We start from the raw sequence: 27,397 nt of genomic DNA on the forward strand, positions 1-27,397 counted from the left end.
ATTGAGGGGTGAGGAATCACACAGTATAAGCCATGCTATTGTGGGCGAGGGCTGTGGGCTAGGCATTTCCCCTTAGAGACATAGTGGGAGAACAGGCTCCAGCACTCTCTAATAGGCCTAGCATTCTTATACAGTTTCGCTCCATTAGTTCCTTCACCTCATAGTTTAATTTTGTCTTGTCACTCTAAACAAAATTCCTCCTTTGATCCTGTTCTTGGCTAGCTATTTAATATTTCAACTCATTCTTCTTTTTACATCATCCATTGTTCTCAAAAGAGTAATATTTGCTGTGTTCACATCCTCATCTCTCATTAACTTTTCATCCCATTAAAATTGGGCTTCCTTTTCTATTATATTCTTGGAACTGCTCTTACCAAGGGCATCAAGGATCTTCTAATTGTCATATCTAGTGGACATTTTTCAGTCCTTAATTCACTGCCTTTTCTTTTTTAAAAAATAGTGTATTTTAACAGCAAACTTACAGGAACAGCACAGAAGACTGACAACGTTTAAAACATATACTTTCATGTAGGACAACGGAGTTAGGAAAGTATAGTGATTGGATGGAATCTACTGTATGATAAAAATGCTACAAACATTATTCAGTTGCTATCAATAAGAAATTTACTTGTTTTTTAAAAGTCCCAATGCTGGCATTTTCCAGAAAAACTTAACAGGTTTATTTATAATTGTTGCAAAGTTCAACAGCTGAAGCTTGTTCACTGAAACATTTTGACTTGTATTAATGCTTTATGTCCTTGCATTTATATTAAAAATTAGCATACAAATGCAAATGGAAAAACTGCCAAAATCTGATTTCTGCCTCCTATTTTTCAATCATATACGTAGGTACATTTTGACCCTGCGGCAAAAAAATAATGTGTAACGTTTAGAACTACCAATAACAGGAAGAAGAGAAAAAAGAATTTTTTTGAGATGAGATGTTTTCCATCACAGTGGGTTCTTAAGCACTTACACATATGCAATGTGCTAGCTGGATGTCTTTTAGCATATTGTTACACGTTTGGCATAGATAGCACACACACTGGTGCCTTCAAAAAGGCCAGCCAGATAGGCCTCCCTTGCCTCCTGCAAAGCACGAACAGCTGCACTCAGGAAGTCCAGATCTGTTTTGAAGTCTTGAGCAATTTTTCACAGCAGATGCTGGAAAGGAAGTTTGCAAATCAGAAGTTCAGGGGACTTCTGATAACTTCTGATTTCACCAGTACCACAATACCAAGGCCTGTGACTATGAGGTTTCTTAACACCTCCAGTAGAGGACAGACACACTCTTGCAAGCAGCTTTTGTAGCCAGTTGCTTCCTGAGTGCTTTACTTCCAGTGTATTTGTGGGCAGTGGGCTTTCTAGGAACCGTGGTAGAGAGACCTCCTTATATACCCAGCTTCTTCAGCTGGAGTTCAGTCAGCTATAGGTGGCACCAGCGACCATGGCACCAATGTGGCTATGGACACAATTGCATTGCCCTTTTCTCAACATCTAACATTCATGAAAACTGTTTCTAAAAATGTCCTAACCCTTAGGTTTCTGTGAATCCATGATACTGCTTATTATCTCTGGCTATTCTTGCTTTTTATCCTTTTGTAGGTTTTTTCTATGCCCCTCACGTAAATGTTGATATTCCTCAGATTACACAATTACCTAGTACTCTTTTTATTCTGTGTACTCTCCACTTTTGTAGTTTCAGCTATCACATTATAAGCTATTGATTACAAAATTTGCATGTCCAGCCTAGACATGCAAATTCCCCACTGAATTTAAGATTCATATAGCCATGGATGGTCTTCGAGCATCTCAAAGTCAACATGTCCTAAACTGAGTTGTTTATTCCCAATCCCAAATTTGTACTTCCTATATTTTTTGTTTCATTTGTTGGTTTAGCCATTCACCAGTCAGGCAAACTGGAAGTATGGAAATCTTCATAGTCCAGGGTTGGAAAACATACGACACACATGCTACCATTCCCCAATCCCCTGCTCAGAACAGATACAGGACTCCTGAACGCCCATGCTGTGGCTACCTCATTCCATTCTCAAAATAGGCACATGTCTTTCATTACCAGTCCTAATGAGGTTGGATGACATCACAGAATTTTTTTTTACCTGGTGTTTCAGGTGGCAACTGTCAATCAGGTAGGTTTGGTGCCCTGCTATTCTTATTTTCCTCTTCGTGTAGTCACCTTTAGAACTACATCAAAGAGTTTTCTTGCCTTCTGGATTACAGCTGGGTTTGGCCCATTGAGAAGCATTTGGAGAAGATCAGAAAGTGGGAGGAGTGTAAGATTAGAGTAATCTTACAGGATTGCCACTGATTGGTACATCCCTTTAATGAAGGGCACAACTCCTTTCAACACCCAGAAAGTGTTCTTTTCTGGCTTAGGTGTAATAATAGCAACAACCCCAATATTGCTAGCCTGGGGTCACACAATATCCTATGTCAGTTTCCCTAAATTTGCACATTGTTTTGTAGATAAAGTTTTATGCAAATTTCCCAGTTTAAGTGTACTGTCTTATTTTCTGCCAGAATCCTGACTCGTAGTATATAAGTTAAAAATTATTGGTTATCCCTTTCCTAGACTCCTTACATTGTCTTCAAGCACAACATAGCCATATAATTACTAAGACTTGCTGATTTCAGATTCCAAATATTACTCAAGTATATGCCTTCTCTCTAGTCTCACTCTCAAAATCCTAGAGGCTCTCATTATATCTCTATGAAATGAAAAAATGTGTGAAATAGAAAAAGATTGACATTGAGGTAAACTATTTAGCAAAGGTCATCAACCCCCAGCAAACTGATTATATGGTCTACTTGATTATATTTGGCTTTATTATTCTCTAGTGAATCCATGAATGTGCATTTTGTAACCCCTATGTTTCTGTCTTATAATCCTTAAATTTTAAAAGATCATTGTTTTTTTAGTTTTGATTTATTTATGAATATAGAATGCTTTATCTCGTGGAATCTCAGAAGGAATCCTAACATATAAAATAAATGAAAGTGGAGCTAGTCAGGTAAAGCAGTCTTAGAACCTAAGACACAATAGGAAAGTTATTTCTCAGCATCTATTACCAGTGCTTAATAAATATTTGTGTTCCCCCATTTATTTTCTCCAACTCAACTTTATTGCTACCTTGGCTGTGTGCCAAACTGGCATGTATGAAATATTCTCACTCAACCTTAGCCATAATATTCTAATAAATAGTCTGCTCCATTTTACTAACAGAGAGTTTGTCCTACCCATATTCACCAAAATAATTAAAAACTGGTTATAATGAGATCGTGGCTCCTATTCCATCTGGTCAGGTTGATTTTTCAAGAAAGGTTCTTGTTTCAAAGGCATTTTTAATTGCCATCCAGCATGAAGATTGTTTTATTCTCATTTTTATATGAATTAAAGAAATTTAATGAAAGAAATGTGGGGAAACTTCCAGTTTATCGAAGGAATTCCCCATTCTAATGTAAGCTGAATATCATTCTCTGGTAAGTATGTTAGCCTAGCCCTTTTACAACTATATTGTATGGCTAGACTTACTGAACTTAGCAGTTAGCCAAAAAAGTCTTTTTTTTTTTTTTTGAGACAGAGTCTCGCTTTGTTGCCCAGGCTAGAGTGAGTGCCGTGGCATCAGCCTAGCTCACAGCAACCTCAAACTCCTGGGCTCGAGCGATCCTTCTGCCTCAGCCTCCCTGGTAGCTGGGACTACAGGCATGTGCCACCATGCCCGGCTAATTTTTTATATATATATCAGTTGGCCAATTGATTTCTTTCTATTTATAGTAGAGACGGGGTCTCGCTCTTGCTCAGGCTGGTTTTGAACTCCTGACCTTGAGCAATCCGCCCGCCTCGGCCTCCCAAGAGCTAGGATTACAGGCGTGAGCCACAGCGCCCGGCCCTAAAAAAAAAAAAAAAGTCTTTTTTTATATCATATAGTATTAATGATATCTCTTCTATCTTCCATTTACTGTTATTTTTTAAACAAAATTCAACCTTTATTTAGATTGAAATAAACTATACAAAATTTATTTTTTTCACCAAAAATAACAGCAATATTTTCCATATTATTTCTAGATAAACCACAAAACACTTATTTTTGTAGCTTTTCCCGATTTTGCTTATAAATCAAGATGAGGCAGTAAAGTCATGGAAAAAGATAGAAGAAAAAGACAGGTCAATTGTTAGTATCCATGGCCTGCCATTTACTCTTATTTTTAAGGTGACTGCTTTTACCCCTTTAAGGATATTTGGATTCTAATTCTGTTCTGCATCCATTCTTCTAACTCAGTGTATCTGTATAGCTGATATTGTCTTCATCCTAGTTAATGGGAAATAATGTTTATTTGAATAAAACTGCAGAGAAAGCTTTTTGATGTGTCAATAGAGAACCCCATCTATTAGGAGGCTGACCATGGAAATTGAGTCATAAATCTGTGAATAGTCATTCAGTTAATAATAAATATATCTGACTTTGGAGATATCATCTAGCTCTTACTTTGACATCTGGCCCACAAGGAGATGTTGAATGACTTTGCCTAATGCCCTCTTAAAATCAAATTAACTATTGCTAGCACATTTTTCAGATATGCCAACCAAGTAATAACTTTCAGAAAATGATTGAAGTTAGTCTGACATGTCTTCTTCTTGGTGAAGCCAAGCTAGCTCATAGTTCTCAGTGCCTTCCTTTCTAAGCACATGGAAAACTATTAATGCCTTCTAGAAATCTTCCAAAGTTTAGCAGCACAGTTTAAAGCATAGTTGGTTTATAATTTAAGGTCTCCACATTCTTTCCTTTTTGAAAATAATAGAAATAGTTTTATTCTCTAGTCTTCCAGCATCACTTCTGTCTCTTTCATCCTTCAATGATACCATCATCAATCCAGTCATTTATTTCATTTCTAGGTTCTCTCATTCATTTCTTTCAGGAAATCATATGGGTCAAGATGCTTGGCCTAATTTAAAGCGGGTAAAAGATCTGCTACTGTTTGTTCACCTAAGCTTGTGATTTATTCTTTTAAAAAATTTATATTTTGAAACAATTTTAGACTTCAAGTTACAAAAATAGTGCAGGACATTTCTGTATATTCTTTCCCTAACCTCTCCTAATGTTAACACCTTGTATACCCATAATCTAAGTATCAAAACTAAGAAAATAGCATTGGTACAATATTAACTACAAGCTTTCTTCTGATTTCACTAGTTTTTCCATTAATGTACTTTTTGTGTTTCAGGATCCCATCTACAATCCTATATTACATTTAATTTTCATGTCTCCTTAGTCTCCTCCAATCTATTAGAATTCCTTAGTTTTTTCTTATCTTTCATGACCTTGACACTTTCAGTACTATCCAGGAATTTTGTAGAATGTCCCTCAATTTGAGTTCTTCCGATGTTATTTCTTGATTAAATTGAGATTATATATTTTGGGAACAAATACCTAGAAGTGGTGTGCCCTTTTCAGTTCATTAAACCAGGGGGCAGATGATGTTGATATGTCTTATTACTGATGATACTAACCTTGAATAATTTGTTTCAGGGATATCTGTGAGGTTTCTGTACTGTAAAGTTGCTATTTTCCCTTTTGTAATTAGTAAGTATTTGGAAGGAAATACTTTGAGACTATGCAAATATCCCCTTTCTTCTTAAATGTTCACCAACTATTTTTAGCATTCATTAACAGATCATGCCTGCTATAATTATTACTGTGGGGTTTAATAGTGATTTTCTATTTCCTTCATTCCTTCTGTATTTATTAATTGGAATTCTTCTGTAAGGAAGAGTTGTTTCTTCTTTTATTTATTTATATTTAGAAACTTTATTAAGATATAATGTGTACATATTTAAAGAGTACATTTTGATCTTTTAACATATGTGAAGCCATCACCACAATCAAGATAATGAAAATACCCACAATCACCAAAAGTTTTTTTATATTTCTTTCTAATCCGTTTCTCTAACTCTTCCCCATCTTCCTTCCTGTCCCCAAGCACTGTACTACTTTCTGTCACTGTCGATTAGTTTCCATTTTCTAGAATTTTATATATGTGAAACAATGCAGTCTATATTCTTTTTTTTTTCAATTGACTTCTTTCACTCCAGATAATTATTGTGAGATTTATTCTTGCTGTTTCATGAATCAATAGTTATTTTGTTGTCTGAGTTATATTCCATTCTAGGGATATACCATAGCTAGTTTATATATCTGTTGACCTGTTGATGGATATTTGGGTGCTTTCTTTTTATTAGAGTTAACAAAATTAATCTTTGTCTATAATTTTAGTTTGGGCCTGTTGTGTCATTATATTTGAACTGTGATTTTTATAGGCAGCATATTATTGATTCTGTTTTTTAAATATAATCTGACAACCAATGCCTTTTATTTGGACTGTTTGGACCATTTATATTTAATATGGTTATTGATATGGTTCAGTTTAGTCTATCATCTTGCTGTTTATCCCATGTTTCCCATTTTATAATTGTCCCGTCTGCTTCTTTGTTGTATTTTTTCCTCTCTTTCTACCTTCTTTTGAATTGAGTACTTTTTATAATTCAGCTATTATTTCCTTTTTTGGCTGTTTATCTATAACTATTTTGTTATCTTATTGGTTGTTTGGGATTTATATTATACATCTTTAACTTCTCACCATCTACATTGAAATGATATGATGTCACTTCACTTATAGTGGTAGAACCTTAATTAGTGTATTTCCATTTCTCCTCATCTGACTTTTGTGCTGTGAGTATGATATAGTTTACTTTTTTATATCTTATAAACCCTATACTACATTATTTTTTAATTAAAATATAGTCAATTCTTTTTATAAAAATTTTAAATATAAGAAAAAGATCATATATGTTTACCCATATGATTACCATTTCTGGTGTTTTTATTCCTTTGTCTTAGATCTGGATTCCAATCTGGTATCATCTTGTTTCTCCTGAAGGATTTTTTTTTACCATTACTTGTATGTAGAGCAGGTCTGCTAGTGATGAAACCTTTCAGTTTTTGTATATCCAAAAAAGGCTTTATCTCCTCTTCATTTTGTAAAGATATTTTTACTGTACATAGAATCATAGCTTGACATGGTTTGGTTTTGTTCCTCAGTATTTTAAAGATGAGAGACCACTATCTCCTCACATGCATTGCTTTCATTGAGAAATCTGCTATCATCCTTAACTTTGTTCCTCTGTGCGTAATATGTTTTTTTCTCTGGCTGCTTTTTGATACTTTTACTTTAGCACTGATTTTGAGCAATTTGATTATGATGTGCCTTGGGGTATTTTTTTTCATGCTTTTTGTGTCTCTTGGAATATAGATTTATAGTTTTCATCAAGTTCTGAAAAGTTTCAGCCATTATTTCTTCAAAATTTGTTTTGTTCCCTCCTCCTTTGGGAATTCCAGTTATTCATAGAGGAGGGCACTTGAATTATTCCATGGATCACTAATGCTTTGTTCATTTTATTTCAGTCTCTTTTCTTTCCATGTTTTAATTTGGGTTTTTTCTATTGTATGTCTTCAAGGTCACCAATCTTTTCTTCTGTACTGTCTAATCTGCTGTTAATCCCATCTAGTATATAAGTGTTCTTGTCTGCTCATTCAAAAGTCTGTCAGTTCTAGATCAGTTTTAATTGATTGATTTTTTAAAACTGAAATTTTCATTGAGTTAATTGTAGATTCACATGCAATTATAAGAAGTAATACAATAATACAGAGAAATACTGTGTACCCTTTATTAAATTTCCTCCAATGATAACATGTTGTAAAACTTTAGTAAAAGATCACAACCAGGATATATTGATACAGTACACTAATCTTGCTCAAATTTCCCTAATTTTATTTACTTATACTCATTTGTGTGCATGTGTGCATGTGTGTGTTCAATACAGTTCTGTCCTGTGGTAGATTCAAGTATTGACCTTCACAGTCAAAATAGAGATTAGTTCTACTGCCAGAATAATCTCTCGTGTTGCCCTTTGATAAGCACACCCACCTCTTCCTTGCTCCCACTACACCCCCATCTCTAATCGCTGCAACAACTAATCTGTTCCCCATTTCTAAAAGTTAGTCATTTCAAAAATGTTATATAAATGAAATTATAGAGTACATAACATTTGGAGAATGGCTTTTTCACTCAGCATAATTCCCTGGAGGTTCATCCAAGATTTGGTTGATTTTTCTCCTCAGTATGTGTTATATCTTCCTGCTTCTTTGCATGCCTGATTATTTTTATTGGATGCTAGACATTGTGGGTTTTTTTCTTTTTGTGTCCTGGGAATTTGTTTTTGCCTTTAAATATTCTTCGGCTTTGTTCTAGGATGCAGTTAAATTACTTAGAAAAAACAATTGGATCCTTTCAAGTTTTGCTTTTAAGAGTTAGTAGGTAGTATCACAACAGTGTTTAGTCTACGTCCACTTATTCTCCACTACTGAGCAAGACATTTCTGTGTATTCTACCCTATACCCATGAGTTATAAAGTATTTTAGTTCCCAGCCCTGTGTGAATACCAAGCTCTGTTCCCTCTGTTCTTTCAGGTGATTCTTTCCTCAGATTCAGTTAGTCTCCTCACATGTATGCACTGATCAGTAACCTGCTGCATACTCAAAAGGAACCTTCTCTAGGTGCCTTTCTTCTCTAGATGCATTTCTCTGTTTGTGTGGATCTCTCTTCTGCAGTGTCCTGTCCTGCAAGCTCATACTGCCTTGGTCTCCCCAACTCCTCAGATATATTTCCTCTACTTAGAGTGTCTGCTGAGCTTGTACTAGGCTCACCCTCTCAGCATACAGCCTGGGAAACCTCTCAAGACAATAAGCTATGGAAGTTCTAGGATTCGTTTCACTTGTTTCCTCTTTCTGAGGGATTTCTCTTCTTCGGTGACTGCTGTCCAGTGTCTTAAAAACCATTGTTTCATGTATTTTGCCTGTTGGGAGGGTTGTCTCAGGCAAGAGAGCAAATCTGACTCATATTTCTCCATCTTGACTAGAAGCCAAAGTCCTCATTATTTATTTTGAATCAAATTTATTTGATCATTTTGACATGAGGTTTATTCTCTTTGATAAAGAATATGGAACCAAAATTGAAATTTAATTGTTTTTTATTTTCATGTTGCTATTACAGTGTTCATCCAAGTAAAAGTCTTTCCTTTACTTTTCTTGTTGTTCCAATCATAATTTTAAAGGCTTCTTTTATATCTTGAGGATTTTTCTAAAGCCTCAATTCATTCTGGACTTCATAAACTTTATAATATTGTCCTCACTTATCTTTCCATTTCCTCTCCCTTTTTTTCTACCTTTCTTACTTCCTTCTATTCAATAAATATTTTTGAGGGCATGTAATATTCTACATGTTATGCTAAGCACTGAAAATAATGCCATGGAAAGGACAGAGAAAAATTGTTGATCTCTTGATTATATTCTAATGATGAGAGAAAGATAAACACATAAACAAAATTATATTAGTTAGAAATATGTGGTATGAAGAAAATAACATGCATTGTGGGGTGATGTTTGAGCTGAAATGTTAGTAATGAGTACCAGAACAATGTTCAGTATAAGTCTACTTTTTCCCCACCACTGAATAAGACACTTTTGAATATTCTATCCTATACCCCATGAGTTATGAAGTAATAAACAAGAAAAGCCATGGAACGAGCTGGGAGAGCATTCAAGAAAAAGGAAACAGCAACTGCAAAAGCCCAAAGTCAGTAATAAGTTTTACATGTGTAAGGAACAGAAAGAAGGACAACATGACTAGAAAGTCATCCATGAAGGCAAGAGTTGTAGGAAAACACATAAGGCCTAAATGGCTGAATCTTAGGTTATGTGCCTCGCCTTTTACTTTTGAAACTTGGCTTCTTTATACTCGAGACACTTAGAAATCTCCCTGTGCAACCATTTGAGGCTATACACATATTCCTCTGGTATCTTCCTCTTTAGGTTTAGGCTTGTTGTATATTCAAAGTGTCCTTTTTGAAAAAAAAAAAAATAACTTGAAAACGTAATTTGTCTTCCATATAATAGGTGCTGGCTATGTACTTTTATCTGACTTTGAATACTTTGAAATATGATTTTCCAATGTGTAAAATAATTGTGTGACCACTCCAGCATACACATCTCAGGCTCTTACAAACTCCAAGAAAACATGTCCCATTATTCCAATTATGCATATTATTATTGGTCAGAGAATAAAGAAGCACAAAGAAGCAGTTTGAAGAGACAGCTGTGAACAAAATTTTGTCAGGTTGCCGGCTTTTATCATAAGGACTTCTAGCAGCTTGCTTCTCTCAGTCCATTCTCAACACAGCAACAAGAGATACCTTTCTAAAGTGCAAATAAAGTTTTGTCACTCCTCTGCTTATATTCTTTTGATGGCATCTCATTGCAATTAAAATAAAAATCGAAACACGATTGTGGCTAATAAGGCTCTCCATGATTCTCTCCCTGCCTATTCCTCCAACCTTATCTCATACCACTCCTGCTTCCCCGTTACCCTCCGTTACACTGAACTCTTCCTTCAGTTTCTATAACACACCCAACTTTGTCCAGGTCTGTGGTTTTTCACATACTATTTCCTTTACCTTGACTACTCTTCCCCTGATCTCTTCTTATGGCCAGCTTGTTTCTCATTCTTCAGGTCTTGCTTAAATGTCACCTCCTCAGAAAGGACTTCCCATCCACCTAATGGAGTTCCTCACCCATATTCTTTCTTAGGCCCATATTTATTTATTTCATGGCACTTAACATGACCTGCAGTTATTTTATTTGTGTATATTTGTTTGCTGGTTTTGATCTTTATCCATCACTGCAATGCAAGCTTCAGGAGAGCAGGATCCAGATCTCCGTTCTTCCTTACACTATCCCCAGTGCCTAGCACTAGATCTGATATGTAGTAGGCCCTAATGAAAGATTTACATGATTTTATTTGAGTTTATACCTAGTTTATATGTTTTTGAATGGATGAATGGACAAACGTATTAGAAATAAAATCATAAAACTTAGATTAAAATTGACTTTCTTTTTTTTTTTTTTTTTTTTTTTTTTAGAGTATCCAGAAACAGAATAAAATTGACTTTCAATGAAGATTTTCTTTAATACTGAAGTATTAAAAAGTCCAGTAAGGGAAAAAGGACTTATCAGTGTTGTAGAATCCTCATTATCTGAATTACTGATTCAGTGTGACCCAGTTACTCTTGTAACTTGCTGAATAAGATGAAAAAGATTAACATGAATATTATTGTCTCATGTCATGCATTTTTACTAAATACAATTTCATTTTTAATTGTTTACGACAAATCTTCCTTTTGTATTTTGTAAGATTAGTGAAGATTTGATAATGTGAAATTTCCCAGTGGCTCTCTGATCCCTGAAGTAGGTTGAAGCTGCAAGGAATTTTCTTAGAAAAATAAAATTTATGTGATAGTAAGATGTTTGATAATGCCTGATGTATAAGAAAACCATGGTTGAAAATATGAAATAGCATGGGATTTTTTTCTGTTCATTTTTAAGCATTAGTCACATAATACTTGTAAATCACAGCATTTATATTACAATATCCTAGGGTTTTTTTCCCAAAAACAATATTGTCTGTTGAAGTGTTCATGCTTAAAAGATACAGATTTCCACTGCTGTTGTCTGTTGAAATGTACATATTTAAAAAATTAGAATTATCATTGCAAACACATCTTTGGATTTATTTGTTTATTAGTAGTAAGAAATAACCTGATAATCTAAATTTAGTTTATTGAGGGTTTCAGGATTATTTTCTTAGAAATGTAGTAAATCCCTTTCATTTTCCCTTTTGTTTTTAGTATAAAAATGCATAGTTACATTTTGCAGTTGCCCACTGTGTTTAATAGATGTCTTATACATCAACATCTATTTTCTGATTCTATTTTGTATATTTTTCTGACAAAAATAATGAATCAATAGCTAGTAATACTGCTTAGCCACGAGCTATATATATGCTGCCAAACGTTACGTAACCTATTTCAAAGACTGTGTAGATCATTAGAGACTGGTTTATCAGCTGATTGGTTAGTCTGATTCATCAGTATTCATCTTGAGAACTGTAATAATAAAAATTTTAAAATATCCCCATTGATGTTTAAAAACAAAAAGCTTCAGTAAAGACCCAAATTTTTAAATGGTACCTATAGTTAGAAATAAAGAAATCTTTATCTTTTTATTCTGCACCTTTCCTTCTGTATCAGGTTGCCATGGAAATTTCTTCATTAACTTTAGATTGATTTGCCCAGAGATAAAATTGCTTGCATCATTTTATCTTTTAATGTTCCTAAAGACTCCTGAAGCCAACTTTAGTGTTTTAACCTGTAAGTCATTCCAGATCCCAAGAGTTTCTGCCATGCTAAGTATTTTTGAAACTCAAACAAGACACATTGATATGTTCTATGTTATTATCAAGGTTGAAGTCATGTTTTCATTCTGTACTGGTGCAAAATATTTTTTTGAGCATTTTAAGTAATCAAAAAAAACTTTGAATTATAAACTGAAGAATTCTAAGGACATTTACATAATAAACATAAAGAAACAAAGTCAAATGCTTTTTTAAAAGCTTCTATTTAGTGTTCTAGCCTTTTTTGCTATGAAATGTCAAAATTCCTGCTAATGAACATGGAAAAACAGTATTTAATTTGAGTAATTTGACTTCATACACTTTAATGTTATGTGTTAAAACTTGTGCTTAAAAAGTAAATATAGGCCAGCCACAGTAGCTCATGTCTGTAATCCCATGTCTCATGTAATCTTTGGGAGGCCGAGGCAGGAGGATTGTTTGAGGCCAGGAGTTTGAGACCAGCCTGAGCAACATAACGATACCCCATCTCTACAGAAATTAGCCAGGCATCATGGCATACACCTGTAGTCCGTCCCAGGTACTTTGGGAGGTTAAGGCAGGAGAATGGCTTGAGTCCAGGAGTTTAGGTTATAGTGAGCTATAGTGAGTTATAGTGAGTTTAGGTTATAGTGAGCTATGATAGAGGCACTACACCCTAGCCTGGCAACAAAGCAAGACCCTGTCTCTAAAAAAATAATAATAATAAAATTTGAAAATAAAAAAGTAAATATATTTGACCCTCTGTATCCATAGGCTCCATATCCACAGATTCAAACAAGCCTGGATCAAAAATACTTGGGGGAAAAAATTACATATGTACTAAACATATACAGACTTTTTTCTTTATTATTCCCTAAACAATGCAGTATAATAACTACTCACATAGCATTTACATTGTATTAGGTATTATAAGTAATCTAGAAGTGATTTAAAGTATACAGGATGATGTACAAATACCACACCATTTTATATCAGGGACTTGAGCAACCACAGATTTTGGTATCCTTGGGAGGTCCTAGAACCAGTCCCCCATGGATACCAGGAGAAGACTGTATTCAACTTTTGTATATTGTCTAGAATAAATATAATTTTGTTCTTTCTAAGTATTGTGATTGCTTTGTACCACCTAAGTGTAGCTCTGAAGTGGTTTCCAAAAGTTATTCCACAGGTTTTGAGGGAACATACCACGTATTATTTCTTTTAGAGCACCTAGACATACAGTAGATGCACAGTATAATTTTTTTGAACTACATGTAATTGTAATGTCTGAAGATTCAGATACAAAGAATACTTTTACTAAGGCCACCCAATGAGGAAAAGGTTGGAAATTGATAGTATTTTATGTGAAGACGAACCCAATTTCACCATATATAGATACTAAAATACTACAGTCTTATGTGTGATATTTAAATGTCACTTAAATGTTTTTACACTCAACATGTTCTTCAACTCATTTTTTTCCACTTGACAGTATGTCTTGGAAAGTTTTCCATATTACTGTAGAACTACTTCTTTTAAGCGTCGTTTTCTCTCCATAGTATGAATGTTTTATAGTTTACGTATTCATTCCCTAATTAGTAGGGATTAGGTTCTTTTGTATTTTACTCTCTAATGATCAGTGTAACCATGAATATCATTTTACATAACTCTTTGTGCATATATTTGATTATTTCTTCAGACATGGTGAAGAGAGAAATTGTTTCAAAGGATGTGCACGTTTTAAATTCATATAGTGATAAATTAACTTCCCAAAAGAATATATTTGTCCTTTTACAGTAGTTTATGTCCTTTTACAGTAGTTGTCCTTTACAGTAGTTTATAACTACTGTCCTTTTACAGTAGTTATTTTCCCACACCTTTCACAAAACTTGATATTAGAAATCTTTTAAAAATGTTTACCAATCTTATGAGTAAAAACGAATACTTATTACTTGATTTTGCATTTTAGGATTGCTATTAAGATTGAGCATTATTTCTTATGCTTACTGGTCTTTCTGCATTTTCTATTCTCAGTTTGTCCATATTTACTGTCGATTTTTCTTTGGGGCTTTGTAATCTTTTTCTTTTTGGTTTGTAGGTATTCTTTATATGTTTCAAATATTAATATTTTGACTTTTATAAATGTTGCAAATATTTTCCCCAGGCTATAAATTGAATTTTAAGTGTTTTTTGTGGCTATTTGGCCAAACAGAAGTTTTAGATTTATATGTTAAATTCACCAATCTTTTCCATTTATGATGCTTGCTTTTTATGTCTCTTTCAGAAGATCTTCATAAATATGCTACAAATAAACATATTCTTTTATATTTTCTTAATACATTTATATTTTAGTGTGTTTTTTAAGTCATGAATCATCTGGAATGCATTTTTGTGAATTTCATGAGTTGTGGAAGTAACTCATTTTTTTTTCAAGTGAATACCCAGTTACTCCAATATCATTTATTTAATTAGCTATCCATTTTCCACTGATTTAAAATGTCACCTCTATCATGAACTAAATGCGTATATATGAGTTTGTGGCCACTCTATTACACTATTTGCTTATTCCTGAAGCAGTACTACAACTTTTAAAATATATTTTACTATTGGATAGGGCAATTTCCCCTTGTTTTTCTATATTAGTATTATATCCAGCCACTCTCTAGTTATTGTTCTCATCAGTTCTAATAATTTTTCAATTGGGTTTTCTAGGTAAATAATCATATTGACTTTAAGTACTGACAGTTTTATCTTTTTATTTCTCTTAAGTATACCTTATATGAGTTATTTATCTTTTCCAATTCCATATAAACACCTGTGGAGGGATCCATTCCTTATCAACTTATTCAAAAGGTTTATCCTTCCCTATCCATCCCCAACCCAAATTCTATCCTTCTCTGTTTATCCAAGGTGGACTTGAATTATTTTTCCCAATTTCTATAGACACACACACACACACATATATGTATGTATATATAAAGCTTGAGTTATTCCAACTTCTATGTAAGGCTGGAGGAGGTAGGGAAGTGATGGAAAAATAGAATAGCCCATTATGACATTAAACCTTTTAGGACCTAAAATAGTATTATTTTTCTTTCCTCTTTATTTATATGACCATTCAATCAATTTTTAATTATGCTTTTCCTGGGTTTATGTTTGTTTCCCCAATATTTTATCTCCTTCATATCAGACTACTTTTCCTGCCTCTTCTAAATCCAGAGTTCCTGTCCTTCTTCCCCTCATACTCATACTGCCCATCCTTTAACTTTATTATAGCTCAGAGTGATTCTGTTTTTTATTCTTTAAAACACAGTTGCCATTTCTCAAACGTGATTGCCCTTGTCTTTTGCCCACCTAACTCCAAAACTCTGGTGTTTTTCTTATATTTTAAGAACTTTATTTACAGAGAAGCTGCAATAGTGCAAAGAATTCAACACAAATTTGGCAATTGTTAACACTTTGCCACAGTTTCTTTATTAGTCTTCCTGTCTGCCCCCTCTGTGTATGTCTTTATGCCCATCTTTTAAAATGCTTTGATACTAAATTGCAAACATTTAATGATGTTTTGTTTTTGCTTTTTCCTTGCCTATACTCAGTAAGCCAGAGATCAAACTGTACCCATATTGCTCTCATGTCTGATAAATTACGTTCTGCTAGATAAGGCTCACACTTTGGATTCTGCCACAAATTCATGATCTCTGACTTCAAATTGGCTCTCAATAATGCCTGTATATGAAGAACTATTTTTTAAATTTTCAAACATCTGGTTATTTGGAGATTTCATTTTCTTATGGCATTCTATTTTTATGGGAATTTGATCAGATGATATATTCTGTGTGACTTCAGTTATTTAGAATCATTGAGATTTCTTTTTTGGCCAACTATTTGTATTTACTTACCAATAATGTATTTAGTGCTTACTATTAAGTGGGCTTAGTTAGTACTAGGAACTAAGCACTTCACAAATGTTCATTTATTCAATTTCTGGACATTTTCTGGTAGGTACTATTATTACCTTCATTTTGCAGATAAGGAAACTGAGGGACAGAGAAGTAGCTGGCCCTAAATTCACTCATCAAGTAGCAGAGCTTGCATTTTAGTCCCAGTAGTCTGGATCCAGAATTCATGTTCTTAACCAACATACTGTGCTAATTCTTCTAATCTTATATGTTGCTCTTTAAAAATATATATTTATAATTCTTATAGATTTATGTAGTTCCCTGTGTATTTCCAGTACATTGAACATGTTAGTTGTATAGTTCAGATCTTGTATATCTTTATTAATTTATTGCCTATTTGATTTATCAGTTTCTGAGAAATGTTTCTTAACTGTGGGTTTGTCAATTTCTCCATTGTAATTCTGTCATCTTAAAATTTTAATTATTTTTAGGATATTGTCATATCTATTTTCATAGTTTTAATGCCTCACTAGTATATTTTCCATTTAATAATTAATCATTTATCAGTGTTTTTCAAAATAATATAAAAATAAAATAAAAATAAGCCCTAGACCCTAAACAATTTCATCATTTCAACATGAAATCCAGACTCTTCAGTCGCAAACAAATATTACTTTTGTAACATCAAGAAGAGTCCTCTTGGCCGGGCGCTGTGGCTCACGCCTGTAATCCTAGCTCTTGGGAGGCCGAGGCGGGCGGATTGCTCAAGGTCAGGAGTTCGAAACCAGCCTGAGCAAGAGCGAGACCCCGTCTCTACTATAAATAGAAAGAAATTAATTGGCCAACTGATATATATATAAAAAAAATTAGCCGGGCATGGTGGCGCATGCCTGTAGTCCCAGCTACTCGGGAGGCTGAGGCAGAAGGATCACTCAAGCCCAGGAGTTTGAGGTTGCTGTGAGCTAGGCTGACGCCACGGCACTCACTCTAGCCTGGACAACAAAGTGAGACTCTGTCTCAAAAAAAAAAAAAAAAGAGTCCTCTTAACCCAACACATCTGAACCTATAGTCAGTTTATTGATTGAGAAGATTTGTTAAAGCAGAGAATCATAAAAATAAACTTATAATTAAACATTTTCTTTTAACTTTGTATATTCAGTCAATGGCTTTTTTAAATCAAAGCCTTTTATGAGTTTACTGATTAGTTTGTCTTATTACATCAATAATATAATATCAAATCAACCAAAGACACTTGCAAAGTTATCTGAATACAGAATTATTCAAGATTTTTAGGGTTCTTCCCCCCAGGATTCTCTTCTCTGTCATCTCATTCAACCTTATTTTTTAAGAGGCTGTGTTAAAACTTTGCTTTCAATTTTAATTTTCATGGAAACAGTCTTTCACTTTTTATAATCATATTTTGTCAGTTTACAAAATATTTTATTAAATTTCTAAATTAGACCAACAAATATATTGGCTCAGCTTTGGAAACAGCACAACTGATATAGAAAACCATACAACTGGTAAGAGCAGAGGTAAACATTTCATCTTTTCTCAAAAGGAAATGCAGCTTTAATTAATTCAGTGATTTATTTAAATGGAGATCCATTAAGAGAATTTTCTCTCTTCAAATCAGAATGTTCTTCAAGTAAATAAAGGCAAAATCACTGGAAAGTTATTCTACATTTGACAGATGTCATTATCAGAAAATAACTACATAGGAATGAAATTACATTTATAAGTTAAGATATCTGTAGACCAGCGACGCTTATGCTTATGTTAGAGGTGTCATGGATCTGTGATACTAAAGCTATTTTTAGCCTATGTGCATAGGGAGTTACTCTGTACTAGGAAGATTGACATGTTTTTTTAAAGCTATATTTCTTGATACTCCCTAACACAAGTTCTCCACTTCTGTCTGATCAGGCTCTTCCCTGTCTCATGAGTGTCTAATCTCAGTAAACACATACAAGATTGATTTGAAAAAATTGAAGTCATCTTTGTAAATTCTTTCTTGCTTTTCTGGCTTATGTAGAAATGATAGAAATGGAAGGACCAGAAAGAACATCCAGTTCACAGGAGGTTCTTCAAGGTTTTCTGAATGTTGGACACAACATTTAAACTTTTTAAATATATTCAGTATTTTAAAACTGTAATAAAAATAACATGCACACTCAACCAAATGTGTTATACAAAATTGTGACACATTAGAGATCATAAAACAAAAACTGAACTGTGCTGCTAGTTGATATTTTTATGGACTGCTGACTAAAGCTTTCCTAGGAAATTTTATGCAGATATTCAGATTACTTATGAGTATATGTTTTTATTTTTTAAGTTTATAACTGGTCTTTGTAAAATTTGGATCCAATGTTATATATATGAATCAAATTGTACAAACAAAAACTCTGGGGCAGCATATGTATGCCACATATATATGTCTTTTAGGCCATAATCCCAAAAGACAGAACACTAAATATCAGCATCCCAAATATAGAAATCCTGAAAGATCAAAACCCCTAAAGTCTAAAATCCTGAAAATCACAATCCTGAAATATCAAAATCCTGAAAATATAATTCTGGAAACAATATTTTATTTTATTTTATTTTATTTTTTTTTTGAGACAGAGTCTCGCTTTGTTGCCCAGGCTAGAGTGAGTGCCGTGGCGTCAGCCTAGCTCACAGCAACCTCAAACTCCTGGGCTCGAGTGATCCTTCTGCCTCAGCCTCCCGAGTAGCTGGGACTACAGGCATGCGCCACTATGCCCGGCTAATTTTTTATATATATATCAGTTGGCCAATTAATTTCTTTCTATTTTATAGTAGAGACGGGGTCTCGCTCTTGCTCAGGCTGGTTTTGAACTCCTGACCTTGAGCAATCCGCCCACCTCGGCCTCCCAAGAGCTAGGATTACAGGCGTGAGCCACAGCGCCCGGCCTGGAAACAATATTTTAAAAAATTGTTTTAATTTAGTATTATTTTTTTCACATACAGGATCTCACTGTGTTACCCAAGCTAGAGTGCAGTGACATGATCATAGCTCACTGCAATCTCAAACTTCTGGGCTCAAGCTGCCCTCCCAGCTCAGCCTCCGAAGTAGCTGGGACTTGGTATATGCAACCATGCCCAGTTAATTTTTTTTTGCATTTTGTAGAGATAGGATCTCACTATGTTGCCCAGGTTGGTCTTGAACTCCTGGCCTTAAGCAATCCTCCTGCTTTGGCTTCCCAAAGTGCTAGGATTACAGGCATGAGCCACTGCACCCAGCCAATTCTGGAAGAAATAATTTTTAAAATTCTTTAAAACACATTTATTTACATTTTTAAAGGGGGATTTATTTGAGAAACACGTAAAAACACATCAGAACACTTGACAAGCCACTTTACACAATAAACTAGGCAATAATAATGTACATATTTTTGCAAGCATAACCACTCAGGTATACTACTGACAGTGACTGCAAGGGTATAACAGTTATGAGCAGACAAAGTGTATTCATAAGGAAATTGGTAAAAAAGTTAAGTGTATAAGCACATATCACTATGGTTGATAATTGTGTGCACCCTGGTTTAAAACTGCGGTCCTTTGAAATACCATAACAGACAACGTAAGTTTTTTGATGAGATCAATCAAAAACCTTGATGAGTCACCATTGCATATGCAGTCACCCAATGAGCCAAGATCTCAAGAAATTTTATCTTTCACAAATTCCGGTGTACAAAAAGGACCTCTCTTCATTTATTGAGGAATTTTCAATGTTTTCATGTGCATAAACAAGAATGGGAAAAAAAACACCACATGTACTCTCACTATTAAATTGGTACTAATCAATCAACACCTATGTGCACACATGGAAGTAACATTCATCAGAGATCGGGCAGATGGGAGGGGGGAAGAGGGCAGGTGTAAATTCACACCTGATTGGTGTGGTGCACACTGTCTTGGGGATAGGCACACTTGTAGCTTTGACTCAGGCAGTGCAAAGGCAATTTATGTGACCAAAGCATTTGTACCGCCATTATATTCTGAAATTAAAAGGAGGGCAAAAAAAAACAATACCTACACACAAAATTAGCTTGTGATAATATACTTCCATGGAGTCAAAATTTGCAAAAAATACATAAATAAATTAAAACTGTCTAAAAGTCTTCACACACTTTATCCCTCCAGTGCCTAGAAAAGTGCCTGGCATACAGAAAATGACTTGGTGAATAAGTAAATAAATGCCTACATTCAAGCCATGTCATTATATACTAAATGGCATGGCATAAACTAGACATATTATAGGAACTCAGAGATGAAGTAACAAATCATAGACAAGCAGTGAACTAAGAATTAGAAAATTTGATATCTGCAAGACACTTAAACTGAGCTTATAAAATCAATAGATTGGACTAGATCAGTAGTTTTCAAATTATTTTATAAGTAATCTTCATTGCTAAATAAAATTTAAATAGAATCTCCATTATATAAAACACAAAAAGATTTATTAGTACAAACTCATTTCATAAGACCAAATTATAATATTACTTATTAAAATTCATCAATAAGAATGAACTATTTTGATTAATAAAAAGTATGAAATCAATAGGTGACAATCACAATTTTAAATCTTCATCAATAAAGTAATTTCTGTATTTTTGACATAATTCTGATTACCACAGATATGCTATTAAAAATGGCAATAGTATTTTTAATAGCTAACTTGGGAATATTAAGATTTCTGCAATTAAAACAGTCTAGAAGTTTGAAGGAGTAAAGAAAATCTTGTTTCTAAAACTGAATGACTATATTAAATCATTATTCATGTTTCTCATCATGAATACAAAAAATAGGCAAGAAATACTCAAAACTTAAGCATGAAAATTTATTTAATACATGTTATCACATTAATTTGCCACTGCAAAACTATTGAAGAATGGTAAGGCCACATGGCAGGAAGATGCCCTTACATCTTGATTGTACTTGCTCAATGCGGCACCCAGGTGCCATTCATAATTCCCAAAGACACAATCCTGAATGTTGAAATCCTAAAAGATCAAAATCTCTAAAGTCTAAAATCTCAAAAATCACAAACATAAAGGTTAAAATTCTGAATGTTCAAATCCTGAAAACTGAATTCTGCTTTAGTGCATTTTCGTGCACAGAATAGTTGCATCATGTTAGGTGGAATTATTATGTCGTTCTTGTCTTTATTTGGAAATTAAGTATGGTCTAAGGAGATGCATAGAGGTGCCAAGTGGATAAAGAGTGGACTGGTGGACTAAATTTTTGGTGTCACCTTGACTGGAATACTTAGAAACCTGGTAAAGCATTATTTTGGGTATATCTGTGAGGATGTTTCCAAAGGAGTTCAATGTGTGACTCTGAGTGGACTAGGTGAGGAAGATCTTCCTTCAGTGTTGGTGGGGGCCCAGAGAGAACAAATGTGAATTGGTCTCTCTCTGAGAGTTGGGACAGACTTTGCTTCTGTTGCCTTGAACATCAGAACTCCAGGCTTGGTAGCTTTTGGGCTTCAGGATTTACACCAGTGGCTCTCTGGGTTATGAGGCTTTTGGCTTCCGAATAAGAGTTCCTGGTTCTGAAGCCTTCAGACTTGGACAGTCATTCTGCACCCCAGAGTCTCCAGCTTGCAGATGGCTTGTGGTAGGACTTCTCAGCCACCATAACTGTGTGAGCCAATTCCCCTAATAAGTCCCCTCTCACATATCTATATACATAACCTATTAGTTTTGTCTCAAGAACTCTGACTAATTCAGATTTGGTATTGGGAAAGCTGAGTATCATTCCTTCTTATTGTGCTGATTACCACACAGTGGAAGAGATCTGCAAAATTGTTCCTTGAAAACAGGTTATGGTAAGTTAAGTACACAAGGCTACTTAATGGTGAAAGAGAAAAGTTTAAAAGCTAATTATTATTGGTGCTACAAAAGCAGAAAATTGCTTAAGTGCAACGGCTGAGCAATAACCAGACTTTCAAATGGATAGCATACACTTACAAAATTTATTGACTACAATCACTCTCCAAATACAAGTGCAACGAATGGTTCAAAGATCACAGAAGGGAAAACGTAGGCAAAGAATTTTCCCTGTCAAATTATTCAATCATGTATGACTTCTGCCCCTTCACATATAAAGCTAATTTGCTAATTTTTGCATTATTTCTAAAATAATGCAAATGGGTGGTTTTAACTTATTTTTAACAAGAACTTTTCTATCTATGGTTATATTTTAGGGGAGTAAAGAAAGAAATTTTATTAGTATTTGGAAAGGTGAGAAAAATGAGTAATTCAACATAAAGCACATTATTTGCATAACATGTGTCTGATAATATGTTTGTAACCCACAAAAACAAAGGTAATAAAACAAGGAATGTGTGTGCATGAGTATGAGAAGTGCTGTTACAGACATGTAGGATGAGAGAGAAATGAACAAGTAACTCTAGGCGGGAGGAAAAAGGGTTGCTTCAGGAAAGTGGGAGAATTTTTCTATGCTGAGGAAATAGCAAATGAATAAGCATAGAATTGTGAACACATTGTTTAGGCATTTCTAAGAAAGTTTAGTGCAACAGAATACTATGGTGTCTCAGGAGAAGTGGTAAGGAGCCATTTTTAGGAATCATTAGATGATTGAGAATGGAAATAATAAAATGTAAGAATTTCTTATTTTATTCCCCAGGTATTCGTCATGTTCTACCTTATTTCTATTACTAAGTGTTAAGTTCTTTTAGAACAGGGACTATATTTTGTATTCCTCTACCTTATGGTGACTAGCTTAGTGCTAAACATGGCAAAGGGCTCAATCTGTGCTTAATGAGTGTGTCCATCATTCACTCCACAAACAATTTTGGCTCTAACATTGGCAAGGTTCTGTTCTTTGTGCTATGGGAAATTAAAATACAATGTGATACAAAGCCAGCCTTTGAATAGCTATTGAACCCAAAGCAAAAAATAGAGATTTTTGTCTGTTATAACTACTATATCCCACGCGCTCACAGAGCTTACATTTTTGCCAGAGGAGACAGAACAGACAATAATAGAATAAATAGTAAAACATATAGTATGGTAGATAGTGATAAATACTAAGGAGGAAAAAAATAGAAAAGTGGATAAAAATTATCAGAGAGAGGAAAATGTAAAATTACTTAATTTCCTTGTCTCAGTTTCCTCAACTCTAGAACAGAAAAATAAGAGAACCTGCCTTATGGGTTTGCAAAGAGATTAAATGAGTACATGAATATAATAATATAAAGTGTTCAATGCAGTTCCTAGAAGATGGTAAGATAATGTTAGTTAATATTATTTATACATTTGGCTAAAATAACTTTAGCACCATAGTCATCTTATTCTCATCACTTATTAACTTATTTTATTAAGAGATATACTTTTGTTTGCTTTAAAAGTAGTTTTAGGTCGGGCGCGGTGGCTCACACCTGTAATCCTAGCACTCTGGGAGGCCGAGGCGGGCGGATTGCTCAAGGTTGGGAGTTCGAAACCAGCCTGAGCGAGACCCCGTCTCTACTAAAAATAGAAAGAAATTAATTGACCAACTAAAAGTATATATACAAAAAAATTAGCCGGGCATGGTGGTGCATGCCTGTAGTCCCAGCTACTCGGGAGGCTGAGGCAGGAGGATCACTTGAGCCCAGGAGTTTGAGGTTGCTGTGAGCTAGGCTGATGCCACGGCACTCACTCTAGCCTGGGCAACAAAAGTGAGACTCTGTCTCAAAAAAAAAAAAAAAAAAAGTAGTTTTAAACTGCTTTATCTAAGGCGAATACTCCCTCACCCATGTCTTGCTCCTTTTGGCTTCTGCTTCCAATGCAGTCACATCTAATATTCTTCTCTTAATTGAAGTGAATCATCATTATTTGACAGTACTTTTTCTAGAAAATGTTTGCTTATCTAGATGTCCAGTCATCATTTCTATTTCAGGCATCAGGCAGGCATCCACATCTTCCTGCAGAAAGTATTCATTAATACTTTATCACTTATCACATCTCAAGGTTAAAAGGCCTGACAAAATGAGACTTTTATGTTTGCTTACCAGCTAAAAATGAGTCCAATATTGGAAATGTTATTAACGGACAGAAATGTAAAATCTTCAATATTAATCTTTTGGAAGTAAGATCATTTGCGGGGATTAGGTGAAGTTCCGGGTCTCTTATTAACCTTTCTTTTCCTAACACTTCTATGCATCCCTAGATGTATCCTGCCCACCCTAGCCACCAGTCCTTGAAAACCAGAGTAACCCTAACTTATGCTAACTTAGCACTGCATCCTTGGCCCTATAGTAGCTGCTATCATTCAACATCATAATTACCTATTTACCTGACTGCCCAACTCTCCAGCCCTCCACTCCCCGGGCAGTAAGCTCCTCGAAGTGGGGACTGTGTTCTCTTCATGTTTGGATCTCAGTGTTTATCACAGTGCTTCACACGTAGTTGGTGCCTAATAAATACTTAAAACCTTAAGTATAGTGCCTGGAGTACTTTTCATGTATCAAATCCCTAGTTGCTTCTTTGTCTCTTCTGGCTGCTTTCTGAGGACCAGCTCTGCTCAAGTATGCTACCACTGTCCTATACATTCCCCTGTCCTCTGGCACAAAATCATTTTCTAGTTTTTCTAATAACGATGTAGTCAGGGGAAGGTGGCACCACAAAAGCAAACAAACAAACAAGGGAACAAACAGTAGGCTGGCTTCAGGAAAGACTTCAAAGATGAGGGAATGCCCTGTGCAATGACTATGTCCATGATGTGGTCCTTAGTGCTGCCATGTCAAAAACTGGATTTTGCTATTTTTTTTTCAAGAGTATTAGGCTTCTGGGGTCTAACACAGACCATCTCTATTTACAAGAACTTAATTTGTATGCCAGGTGAGCTATTTATTTGTGTGTGTGTGTATGTGTGTGTGTGTGTGTTTATTGGTTTTCAGTAACTGAGATACTTGTACCTGCTATCCAAGTCACTAACTTGAGGATATCAGAACACCTATGAAATCCATCAAGTAATCAGAAGGCTGTCCAGTGGCCATAGAAACAGAAAAAAATAAGTTAGACTATCCCAAGGATTATTTTACCCAGGCTGAGGAAGAACCTTGTCACACAACAGAGTACAGCCGTATCTCCCTGATGACTAGGAGAAAATAGAGTAAGGAGTCAGAGGTCTCAGGAATACCTTTGAAAGACCTTATGAAATTTTTTTCTAATTTGCTAAAAGGAAAACAATTTTTTAAATCCAGAAATAAATCAGTGGCATTTTATGTGTTCTTAATTATGAATAATTGTGCAATTTGGTTCCACAATTCTCTGATCCCAAGGTGAGCTCCTGAGATAATGACAATGCAGTATTGCCAATGATGGTACTAAGAAACAAAGAACGATAGAGGATTAAAATCGGATAGGTTCTCTGTACCCTTTATTTCCTCTAATTTAGGAATCATCACAATCTCAGGGTCAGTTCAGTTTCATTAAGAAAGTTACCTGTGTGCTTATGGTTTTAGCTGACTTGCTGGCACTCCTACACATGCTAATAATGCATGATGATCTACTGAAAGTTCATCCTCCACTCTTTAGAAGAAACTATGAAATGTAGGACAAATTGTCATTAAAAAAGTAAGTTATACCTCTTGTCAAGGACTACAGTGAGTCCTTCAACCTTTGTCTCAAGATCCTTTCTGTTCCAGATTTTGGGAACCCAAATGCCTACAGAGGCCAGGCTGGTGGGAAAGAAGCAGGAAGCCACTGCAGTGAGCCGGAGAGCCGAACCTTTTCTGGAGGAGCAGCCACTGCTCCATTCCAGATAATTGTTGCGAGGCAGGAATGTTGACCTAGTGTTACCACATTGTCCAGTTTCTCAGGTAAAGCAGGAAATCGACATTTTTATGTGAAATCTTTTAATTTAAATATTGTCAGTTAATTTGCTTATATCATTATTCTCATACCATGTGTAAACGAAAAACTTACGCAATGAGATTGGGCCCAAAGTCCTCCTGTTTATAATTGGTCTCATATTTTGTTTATCTGTTTGTTAGAGACTTTATGTTCTACCGTTTTTGCTTTTCTTCATTATATCTCTAAAATACTCTATACCTCATTCTGTGATATTGAAACTCCCTTCCTCTCCAACCTGAGTACTTTGTACATGTATTTTCTTTGGCTGCTACATTTTTCTCTGCCAACCTCAGCATTCCAGTGAGTAGTTACCAAATAGTAAATGTAGTGTCCTTGAGATACTTTTCCTGTGATGTCACTAAATGTCTGTCTGGGTATTATTACTTGTTTCATTCCTAATGTGTGAGCTACATAAACACAATACAAGATCATTTACTTTGTGGGGCTTAGAGATGATGTGCTTTTTGGGCTCCCCTTTCTAAAACCTACACAGAGACAATCTTCTTACTCTTGATTCTTGAGAGACCTTATTAGATACTTTATTAGACTGTAGTTATTCTGTTACATTTAGTTATGTTTGCTGGAGAGATTGATTGGACTTGAGTGTTCCTAGATATTTATCCATATTCAGACACAGTGCCTTTGGGTGGGTTTCTTCAATGGCTGAGGAGCCATTCTATTTTTACTTTAAGAGTAACTTTGATTTTCAAAGTAACTGGGGGAACATTATATTACCTCTGTTTGGTATTGATTACTCCAAGTAAGAACTTGCCATCCACTGCCAAATGAATTGAAGAGTACTAAACATCTTATAGTAAAAGAGTATATAAATATTAGCTCTTTTGATATAGCTAATAGCACAGCCCCAAATGGATATAATTCACAATTATTTTAATCTCATAGTATAATTTTTGGAAAAAATTTTGTCTGCTGTGTCCTGAGTAGCCAAAATGCTAGCAATACAAGGATAAGATATGAAAATTACCCCCTAAACTTGCTTAGCATACTCTTAAATAGATTATGTAAATGCAGACAAGTATTTTTTTAATCTGTATTCCCTGTGAGAAATTTCATCATCATACTACAGAGAAGTAAAAAAATAACAAACTATGCTGAGGGCTAACATACAGAAATAAATCATAAATAACTTTTCCTTCAGAATTATAGTGAATTTATCAATTAGTTCATAGATGTTCTGGTGTGACCTATTTCTATTTGTTAAAACAATTCTCTAAATTTTTTTAGGATATGTATTTGAGAGCTGGT

At 34.7% G+C, this 27,397-nt stretch overlaps 1 protein-coding gene across 5 annotated transcripts in view; it reads left to right on the top strand.

Annotated features, from left to right (window-relative positions):
* Positions 1 to 27,397, top strand: part of MBD5 (methyl-CpG binding domain protein 5) — a 399,974-nt gene that overhangs the window by 303,418 nt on the left and 69,159 nt on the right. For 3 of the 5 annotated variants that reach the window (XM_076005508.1, XM_076005506.1, XM_076005509.1), the window contains one exon: positions 25,924 to 26,097. The exons of 1 other annotated variant lie outside the window; for it this stretch is intronic. The gene's annotated coding sequence lies outside the window, so the exon portion shown is untranslated. Of the gene's footprint in view, positions 1 to 19,091; positions 26,098 to 27,397 lie in introns of those variants that run through there. One more of the 5 variants, XM_012740131.3, reaches the window with a different exon arrangement.

This window comes from Microcebus murinus, chromosome 8 (genome assembly GCF_040939455.1).
Source record: "Microcebus murinus isolate Inina chromosome 8, M.murinus_Inina_mat1.0, whole genome shotgun sequence".
NCBI lineage: Eukaryota > Metazoa > Chordata > Mammalia > Primates > Cheirogaleidae > Microcebus > Microcebus murinus.